The sequence below is a fragment of the Macrobrachium nipponense genome, chromosome 7 (assembly GCF_015104395.2).
Source record: "Macrobrachium nipponense isolate FS-2020 chromosome 7, ASM1510439v2, whole genome shotgun sequence".
NCBI lineage: Eukaryota > Metazoa > Arthropoda > Malacostraca > Decapoda > Palaemonidae > Macrobrachium > Macrobrachium nipponense.
In genome coordinates, this window is record NC_061109.1 from 114,493,089 (window position 1) to 114,504,500 (window position 11,412).

The window sequence follows — 11,412 nt, forward strand, 5'->3', positions numbered from 1 at the left end:
TATATATATATTATATATATATATATATATATATATATATATATATATATATATATATATATATATATATATTATATATATATATATATATATATATATATATATATATATATATATATATATATATTATATATATAATATACAAGGACAAATTACGCAAAACACTCAAATAATGCTTCTTTTGTATTCGACTCCAATTACTAAATCACTTGAACATAAATGAGTGGGTACATTGAAACTAAGAGAATAGGAATGCTTGCTCGTTAACTGCTATTTGCAGACTATGCTCTCGACAATGAGAGTGTATTATGTGAACTTCTAATGAGAGAAACGACCTTAGCTGGGCTGTGTTCAATACAACTTGATTTGGTTCCTTCTTTAAAAGACCGACTTTACTCTTCATTAAGTGATTACAATCATTTACGACCACAGAAGCAAAATAATTAAATAGATTTCAAGACATTATTATTCCTTTCACTTCATTTTTCCCTTGACTTGGGCTTTTGTGCGACTTTAATGAATTTCTATTCACTTTTCTATATCGAAGTCAAGAAAAAGAATTTTTTTTTTTTTTTAAACCAATATTCATGATACACATAAAAATACGTTTCCTATTTCACTCCATTTCCAAAATATTAATGATTCTCACGAATTTATAAATACACTATTTTGATCATTAACTAAACTTGTTACATAAATTACCCTTAATACTGTAAAGACTTTTTGACACTACTGATACTCCTGCAACGTTATGAGGATTAAAGTATTCCCGACATTAATACTTGTTCTAGAGTTTCAGAATATTAAAAATATTATGTTTCACAAGTTTCATTAAATGGTCGGTCAACACCAACTCTTATTAGTGTTTTATGTTACCACAAAAGCATCAGTATTAATTTGTTCATTACGATGCTGTTAATGAGATAATTTATATATCTAAGAAACAGCATTCAGTTAAAATAAGTCGTTATGCGTTAACGAAAAGACGATGCAGGTAAAATATGTCTTTTATAAAAGAATCCGGCCTGCTGCTACGTTTCTGAAATATGACTATTTTTTTTTATAGGAGCATTACCATACCGAGATAACTCTGATCTGACTAGCGAATTTATCCAGCACTGGATCTCATCAGAATCTGCCTGATGGATCGTTTGCGTACGCCAGAAAAGCAACTGAAATGGATAGAGCCACGTTCCCGATGGTGTGAACTGTCGGAGTCATGGGCCACTCTTCTCCAAATCCAGGAAATACCACCAAATTAATCTTCAGCCACCGACAGATTGTTATTTCAAGCAGAACTTCCATCAGAGTATCTTTTACCACTGAATCGTGTAGAGCAAGTTTTTCTTCCTCCAGTAGCCCTTTGTTATTAGTATATATCGTCATCAAGAAGTCGGCGCCATTGCTTTTCCTCTCAGCTTATCTATCCACCTCAACGTTTTCGAATAATTTCATGACTTACCAGACTGGTTATTCACCCAACCGTTGGACGGATGGAGCTGATCATTTGCTGTTCATCCAACCATGTACAGATCAAGTTATTAAACGTCTTGAGACCGTTTATTTGATTGAGTGGCTGCTAAAGTGGCCCTATATGAACCTATCTCATTTGAATGAGAGCAAATGTTATTCTACAGCTTGAAACACCGTTAGGCGAATAGGGATACAAATACGTTTATCAATCCAAAATGTGATCATTTAGTCCCATCCATATGAAGGGAGGTACAGTAAAAGGAATGAAGGGATTACAGCTAGAGGCCGAAGGGATGCTGTAAAGAGCCTTAAGAGTAACGCCCATAGTTGCACTGAAGTAACTAACAGCCCCCCCCACCACCACCGTCCCTAACGCGAGGAGCAAGTAATGTAGATGGATTCTTGCAGTTTGATCCTCTTTCCAATGTCCATCGACAAATAATTACTCTCTGTCCAGTTAAAGATTCTGCATTAGCTAAGGTGACAAAAATAAAATAAAATAAAATAAACAAATAACGACGCGGGATAAAGTCAATAATTAAATCCAATCTTAGCAGATCTTTACATGTGTCCAAACAATAAAAGTACAAATATTTTTAGCATTTTACTCTTCGTTTTCTTCTAATTTTTCGTTTGGTTACCCCAGTTTCAAGAATTCTCTCTCTCTCTCTCTCTCTCTCTCTCTCTCTCTCTCTCTCTCTCTCTCTCTCTCTCATCATTAAACGAATGAAAGGGATATTTCACACCAACAAAATCCTATGAACTTTCCGATATCTTCATGATACGATTCAACAAGATATTCAAAGCTGAAACAACTTACTAATATCATGTTCAACTATCTTGTAGACTCGAGCTTCCGTTAAGTTTTGGAGTAGCGCTTAACTTTGTTCTACTGGGTAAAATTTTTGAAAAATTAAAATCTTATCTTTGGAGACTGGGATTTTGGGTAAGATAAATTCATGGTTTGGAAGAGACGCTCTTGAATTTGAATGGCGGCGGGAAAAATGATCCACAACTCATTCCAGAAATTTTTCCATACCCTGATCATCGCAAGGCCCACGTGGAATGAGAATCAACTCCAAGGACATGTGGAAATGGGTTAAAGGTCAAGAATCTACATACCTTTTGCCATCACTGGTTCTCTGTTTTCTGCGTTCGATTACGTATCAAAGGTTCTCTCTCTCTCTCTCTCTCTCTCTCTCTCTCTCTCTCTCTCTCTCTCTCTCTTTAGTTCATTATAATCTTTTCATTATTAACAGTATAGTTTTATGAAAAGTATAAAAATCACGTACTTTGACCTAGGTATACTCTTAAGAAACGGATGAAAGTTACGTACTTTATCCTTGTTAGACTCTTGCTATGCTTTTTATTGCTTCGTGGAAAAATACTCATGAACAATATTACGGTCTCCATATTCTAGAAACTTTCGGTCCTCACAATAATAATTTAATCCGCATTTCATCCTAAGTTTTTCTGTAAATGATCAGCTTTTCCCAAAGATGAAAACTTTTATATCGGAAATTCAAATGTCAAGAAAAAAAACTGGCTTCAATTCGGTAATCCTTTTGCGAAGGATATTCTCGAATCTGACCTTTTGCCTGGGAGCAATTATTCATCAAGCATTCAGCATTTTCTCTCTTGCTTTTCGACAGGCTAACATCAAGTATGCAAAACGATTGTCGCACGAAAAGGTCACCGTTAAAGTCAAGGTCACGAACCCACGCAAGGTGCCTCTCTTCTAACGCCATTTTAGGATGTAATTGCCTTAAATTTCTTTAACAGAGGTTATATAATCGCAATCATACTCCTAATAGAAGTGTTCACTAAATTATAGGCACGTAAGTTCATTGCAACTTTCCTGCAAACTTTAACATGAGTTACCCACCAAAACGAATCGTAAGAAGCAGAGGAATATCACATCATTATAATGGATAGCTAAACCTCAAACACTGTGTTATTAAGAAAAGTCTTAATAAATCTTGAAATTGCCGCTTCCACTTCTAGCCAACAATGAAAATGACTTCGAACGACAATGGGTCCGTGGACATTGAATATTCCTCTGGAATCAGGCCGTAAAAACAGCTATAAGAATGAAGGACAGATACCACACCGACTCTCATAACGGGTGACACAACAAAAATAAGAGTACTTTTCCACTAAAACCTTCTGACTGAGAGAAGACAAAGGAAAGGAACTATTTTCAGGCTTTAGCTTTACGAAATGTAATGCCATGGAAAAGTTACTGTGGGATATTTGTTTGTTTGTATTATGTTTTTTCGTTACATGGACAGTGGTTATTCAGCAATGGGACCAACGGCTTTACGTGATTTCCGAACCGCGTCAAGAGTGAACTTCTATGACTAGAAATACACATCTCTCACACCTCAATGGAATGCCCGAAAATCGAGTTCGCGGCCACAGAGGTGGCAGGCCAAGACCATACCGATCATGCCATTGAGGCGCTACTGTGGGATGTGGAAGGGACAATCGAATACACACAAGACACAGGGCGTAATACGCTGTCATGATTCCCTTACAGAAACAATGAAAAATAGAAAAAAAAAAGTAGACAAACTTTTATTACGAACCCGAAGAGCTGTACGTCACACATATAAAACAATGCAGTTTTACCACTTGTTAAAAAAAATATCATTCTTATTTTCAAATTTCATCGCACTGATATTATCCTTGACCTTATTAAAAAGAGTGGTTATTTCTTTGCCGGTCTTGTGAGAATGCCTACCAACCATTCTTGCGCCAATCAGAACACTGTTACCAGCAGGAGATAAAGCTAAGATTGGTTGAATGAGGTAATATTTCGGTATTCTGGTAGCATTACGACTGGCGTAAAATAGCCACTTCCTTGATAATGGCTATTTTGCGCCAAGACTTGCGTAAAAATGGCCCCTTTCCTTCACAGTATCTACTTTTAGGCCAGGTTTAGAGGAAGAATAGGCATCTCTTATAATAAGAGTAGATCACAATAATCTCGAGTAATATTCCAAGAAATAACAACCGTATATATTAAATTTCAAGGAGGATACAACCAACAAATGTTCACTATGAAAGTAAAAGCCAATATGAACATCATGACTGGTCGTGCAGTCAAGTCACCCAGGCCTTTCAAGATTTATCAATGCCTGAAGGAAAAAGGTACAAGTATGCTGGCCACCTGGTAAATATACAACAGCCGAAAGATATCACGTGAAACAGTTGCACTGAGACTAACAAATACGCGAGGAGGATTCAGAAATGGAGATTAATGTGAACAATAAATAACAGATATTGTAGCTTACGATTTATTTATATCTCTACCCTGCGCTCAGCCACAGGTGCTCTGTAGAAACAAAATACCGATGTTCCCCCAAAAGTCCAGGCAAAGGTTCCTCATGTTTTTGATTTTACGTTTTAACTAAAATGATCGCCATATGCACCAAACACAAATGTAATCATCACAGAGTCCTTAATGAGAGTTAGAAGCCGCTCTTCTGCAGCTATACCCAACTGATATGGTCCAAAGCAAACAACCCATAACACGCAAACACAGCCGTTGGAATGATCCTCTTGAACATCCACTTGTACTCCGAACAGCGCAAATGAAGGTGCTGTTCGGGAATAACAAACCGAGGCCATCTCTCCTTACTTCGTGTGTTTATTATAATCAAGACAGTTGCATGAATTAACGAATCGCTGCAAATCAAATGCCAGTCAAGGGTAGTCGAGAAAATCTGAATTACCCGAGAAACACTTGTCCTGCAGGGGTTATTTTTATTATTATCTTTTAAAACTATATCTTGGATTTAATCGGTTATGCAATTCAAGACTATTACTGGAACAGTGAGATTTGCGTTCGATTATTTAAGGCAAGTAACACAAGGTCTGCTATATATAAACAGAGAAGTTACAAGTGAAAAAAAAAAGTTTGCACACGTATTATTCATCAAATGAAGTTCAAACATAATTTCACAAAATAGGAATTAATATAACAAAGAAAGGGTTGAGGGAGAAGTCAATATTTGAGCGCGCGCTTCTATTAAACTCGACTGGGATTTTATTTCATGTTCCTATTATTTTCATTATGCAATCTTCAAAACACCGAGTAATGATTGTGATGATCATTTCGCTGTTGTGAGAGAGAATTCTGATTGGAAAAGTAAGCAAATTTATATACAGCTCTACGCTAAATAATACAAACATACATTCACATTCCCTATACATATTATAACGTTTGTGCTGGATGAGGGAAAGATTCCAGAGGAATGAATGAATAATTATTCCTTTAAGGGCAAAGGTGGCAGAAGAGGCTGTAAGAATTACATGAGCATAACTTTGCGGAGTACACCAGGTAAGATATTATAATGAACAGAAAGTTGGAATGTATGAAGGAATTGTTGCACCAACACTATTCTAAGCATGAAAAGTGCGGCGGATGTTGAAGCAAATGAGCGAAAGAAAGTGGACGCTGTAGAGGTGAATCCTCTGAAGAGTATCTGCAAGATAAGAACCGAAAGAATGAAAAATTTGGAGAAATGGAGAAGAAAGGTGAAGGGGTTAAGAGAGATGAGACATTCAAGTGTCCTTTCCCGGATGGGAAACCAGCTTTAATGTTAAAGAAATATCCGTGTGTCATGCTAGAAGAACAATTATAAAACGACACAAACTAAGAGAGCAAAATCACGTATAAACTCAACAGAACGATATTTGGAAATGTTTGGCCAATCTTTTCCTCTTTGTGAATGTGCAACTACGAAACCAGCCCGAGAACGTCGCCAGGGTCAGAGTGTGAGAAGCCCTCCTCCTCTCGTCCCACGTTGTAATTCAATCAAGGGCCCCATTAGGTAGGCCTAAAAGCATATTGCAGAGAGTAACACATTTTCCAAAAGCAATCAGCATAGTTAATGATATTCCCTCCTGAATATGCATAGGCTGGTTCCTGAACCGGCGACGGGCAGAATACACCAGTCCCAGACAGAAGGGATGGATGAAAAGAAGAAAAAATCAAGGAAGTCAAGGAAATGAGCGTGAAAGGAATGAAAGCAAAAATGGAATACAAGGAAAATAAGTGGAAATTATCATTAAATGGAAAACTATGATTATTAACTCTAGAAAAGGGGATTACTAAATCAAAATGAAATAGAGAGGTCAAACACAAAGAAACTGTTATGCCCAAGAAAACGTTTCATTGAAGTTAATCACAAATAGTTTGCTTAATTCTTCTGGCATTTATTTTCAATTCTGATAGTGTTTTCCATTGTTATTCATTATTCTATGGTCTCTTTCCAAATTGCGTGTTAGTTGCCCCACTCTGACGTATGGGGGATAAACAAAAGTCTAGCCAATGATTATCAGAAGCAACTTAATTGAATTCTTTTATCACGACGACCCACCGCAGTCTTCATAGGAAATAAAAGCTTGGTTACCTTCTTTCATTGGCCAGATATAGTGGCAAGTAGGAACCACTAGGGACGGTACGGGGAGTGCCTCGGAGTACCCATCTAAGTGTCAAGTGACATATCTCACATAAGTGGAAGCTTCCAAACTTCTCTTTCCAATTCTTCTTTATCTACCTCACAGAAGAAACCTTACTCACTCCTGCTTGATGACATTATCAATATGCCAGACATCTCCGATGCACTGAGTGCAGCCCCACCCTTCGTCAGGTACAGTCACCTCTCTCCCTCTGACTGACCAGTTCAAACTGTAGTAGAATTCAACATGAATTTCAATTATATTACACATACGCAAAGTCAATCTTAAAATTATGTTTACAAATATTGTGTTTGGGCAATTTGTGCTTGTAAAATTGTGGTTGGAAGCTTCGCATTACCCGGTCAGCGATTAATTCAATCATAAATTAGTTAAGTAGGCGACTTCTAACAGCCTGGATACTGAGGGCATAAAAACTGCCAGGTTCAGACACACTATAGTAGATTCACATCAACCGTGCATTTGATGTCTAAACCAGTCCCTTACGACGCTCCTGATTGGCTGTTGATAACCCAATCACAGGGCTGGAAATTGTCTCTATCGAGAGAGTTCACATGGGTAGGATCTATGTTCCATATCTCCTGAGGGATATACGTCTTTCAGGAGAGGTAGGAAACATACATCCTGCCTATGTGAACTCTCTCGAGAGACTGAGAGTTTCCAGCCTGTGATATGCTTATCAACAAGCCAATCAGGTGTCAGGAGCGTCGTAAGGGACTGGTTTAGACATCAAATGCAGGGTTGATGTGAATCTACTATAGTATTTGTTTTCTAGCTATTGTCATGAATGTATACATAGTATTTCTCTCGCAGTACATAAGATTGATTTTTTTTTTTTTTTTTTTTTTTTTTTTGTTTTTTTTTTTTTTTTTTTTTTTTTTGCAGATTCTTCCCTCCGTTTCTTATTCAAATTCTAATTTTTGGATGATTGAAGTTTGCACAGAATGATCAATGACGGGATTCACGTAAGAGAAATTATTTGATGAATTCATAGGAAAGATTTCAGAGAATTCTGCTAAGTGTAAAAGGTTAAGATTCACCAACTTAAGTGAGATGACATCTTCAGCTGCCGTTTTTTAGTTTTAGTACTTTAAGTCAGAGAGAGAGAGAGAGAGAGAGAGAAGACGAGAGAGAGAGAGGAGAGAGAGAGAAGAGAGAGAGAGGAGAGAGAGAGTCTAATAACCGTGCATGTCATCTTGTTCTTGGGAAAGTTATTATTCAAAATTGAAATTTCTGTAACCTCCTCATTACCTGAAAGTTATTCTAAAGTTTCAGAGGACTTATGTAATACGGTTTAAGATATGTTGTAAATTCACTTCAATTTTTATAACTATACTTGATCAAAATAAACACACACACACAATAAATAATATATATATATATATATATATTTTTTTTTTTTTTTTTTTTATTGTGTGTGTGTGTTTATTTTGATCAAGTATAGTTATAAAAATTGAAGTGAATTTACAACATATCTTAAAACCGTATTACATAAGTCCTCTGAAAACTTTAGAATAAACTTTCAGGTAATGAGGAGGTTACAGAGAGAGAGAGAGAGAGAGAGAAACAGGTTTCAGTCGTAATCCCTAAAGCAGTTAAGGAAGATGAATTGGCCGGTATGAGTTAATCGAAAGCAAATAGGAATAGTGTCAGAATCTAATTCTGTTCATATGTGTGTGTATATATATATATATATATATACACACACACATATGAGAACAGAATTAGATTCTGACACTAGTTCCTATTTGCTTTCGATTAACTCATACCGGCCAATTCATCTTCCTTGTAACTGGCTTTAGGGATTACGACTGAAAACCTGTTTCTCTCTCTCGCTCTTCTCTCTCTCTCTCTTCTCTTCTCTCTCTCTCTCTCATCATACCTGCTTTCATTCGGGTAATGAGTAATTCAAACCAACGTTACTTAAGTCAAACCGACAGCGTATTGAGAATCAGCGCGTGGAAGCAATCGCCGCTGAAGCTGATTGCAACATCGGTGCAACCATACCGATCCCCAAACCATCGTATGTCTCATTTTCATTAATTCTCTGTTGAATTGCAATCGCGAATGTCTTTACACCGGGTCGTAATTTTCCCTTAACTGGATTATAGAATTTATATCTGATTACACGAATCTCTTTTAGAAAAGAAAAAAAAAATGACGAAAAGCGTCGAACCAATTTACAGCGGAGAGAAATAGTCACCGCCAAATGCATATCTATAGCTGGTTCACTTAAGGTAGATTCTTGGATGAGCCCTATTCTTACACAAGACGTTGTTTGGCGACCCGCTGATTGGCTGGTACCGGGAGCTAGGCAGCTCCCAGCCAATCAGCGGCTGCCAAACAAACGTCTCGCAGGCATAGGGCTCCACCCCAAGAATCTTACCTTAGGTGAACCAAACACTCTAGATTGTACGACTCAAAAAAAACATAGAAGAACGTTTCATTTATTCAATCATTTACGACATATTTAGTTAAGCTTAGCAGTTAGTTTTTACGTTTCATTTTTATATAATCCTTTCAGTTTATAGGCGCTGGCCAGTAAAGGTATACTGACCCGAGCGATGCAAATTAATTCTGATGATTGATTACATGACGAAATACCGCAACTCAGAAAATAAAGGACTTTTATGTTTTGAGATTGAAAGCCATCAAATATTCGCCGAAAAACACAGCATGTTTGGATAATCCTCTCTTCCTATCTGAATCAGATTGGAGAAAAAAAAAACATGAAAACACAACGGTACTTGAAAAATCTCTCTCTCTCTCTCTCTCTCTCTCTCTCTCTCTCTCTCTCTCTCTCTCTCTCTCTTTTGCTTACTTATCCTAAAATCTGTAATCCTGCGTAGAATATTCATGTATATATTTAAATTTCATAGATTTAAGCCTAACCTTTGCACAAATATGCATACAACCAAGAACATTTTAATTGCTGAAGCAATTCTCATAAATACACACTCATATTTCTTATTTTTTATTACAAGGGAAAAATCAATTCAAGTTTGGACAAATTTTGTTTAACCATTATTTGCTTACATAATAATGATAATGATTAAACTTCGTAGATGATATAGTCCCAAAAAATTAAAACGCTGCCCATCCATTTGTATATACCGAGACCCAGTGTGTTTTTCGACACTGCCAAGGGGGTTGCGAAGTGATAGAGATATCGCTTTGAAACCTTCGTTCTCCTATCAAGGCTCTCTTGCTTTTCGAAAGTCGATGCTCTATTATATAAATTGTAGGCGCCCTTCAATGTTAACGTCGTAAGATATGCATGAATAAAATTTGGAATATGAGCCAAAACAATATTAACTCCATTTTATAACTATACGCCAACAAATATAACATCTCTGTCGCTATATTTCGGTATTCAGAATATTATCATTTCATTATTATTTCTAGGTTCTAAAATCAATTCAGAGTGACTTATAACCCCCTTTAGTTGCTATAAGTATGAACCTCTCTCAAATCAGGCGTGTGAAGTAAGCCTAAGCAAAACAGAATATGTACAATTCCTAATGTTGAACTCCATTCGCTAACCATCAACCTAAAACGAGGCTGCGCTTTTCATAATAATTATGCAGCATGAAACCCCTTTCAATAACCGTTAAGTAGCGCGTACCCACACATGAAAAATTACTATTTAAATATGAGATTAGGAGTTTTTTTTATGAATTTGTATGCTATCTTTTTCTTTTTCTCCTTCCCATGTTTTTTTTTTACCGTAAATGTATGAGGGGATTACACTAAGTAAAGAACTGCGTCATATTTTTTACTGTCGGCATACAGGTCAAAGGAAATAAGTAGAAAACGGTCTGGGTTTAGGGATATTTTTCGTTCGCTTTAATAACGACCATATATAGCCCTGGAAAAGACGTTCGGGAACAGAATGTGGTGACAGTAGAACGTGGTCAAGAAGGTCCGTAGAGTTTATTGGCTACATGGAGAAAATATTCTTCAGTTCGCCTCATATACTTTGCCTTTCGGGTCTCCTACAAATTCATTCTCTCTCTCTCTCTCTCTCTCTCTTCTCTCTCTCTCTTCCACAATACCCTCTTTTCCACTGTTGAAAGGATGCTCGTTTCCTTAAACACTTTATAGTATATAGTGTTCGCGAGTTCATAATCTAACGATGGGGACAACTTAAGTCTACATACAGCACACCGAATTATTACCACATACCTTCCAAACACTATACTTCCCATTGCACCTACTATTTCCCTAACAAGGGATGGCTCAAGAAGACATTAGCACCTCAGTCTTCGACAAAATTCATTTCGCGAGGTTGCTAGGTACCTGCAATTCTGTACTCTAGATGCGACCCAAGTAAACAGGGAAACAATGGAGTTGAACGAAACTGCTATATTTCTCCAATGAGGCGAACTAATCACAGGACCATGAGTGGACCCAACCATATATATATATATATATATATATATATATTATAAT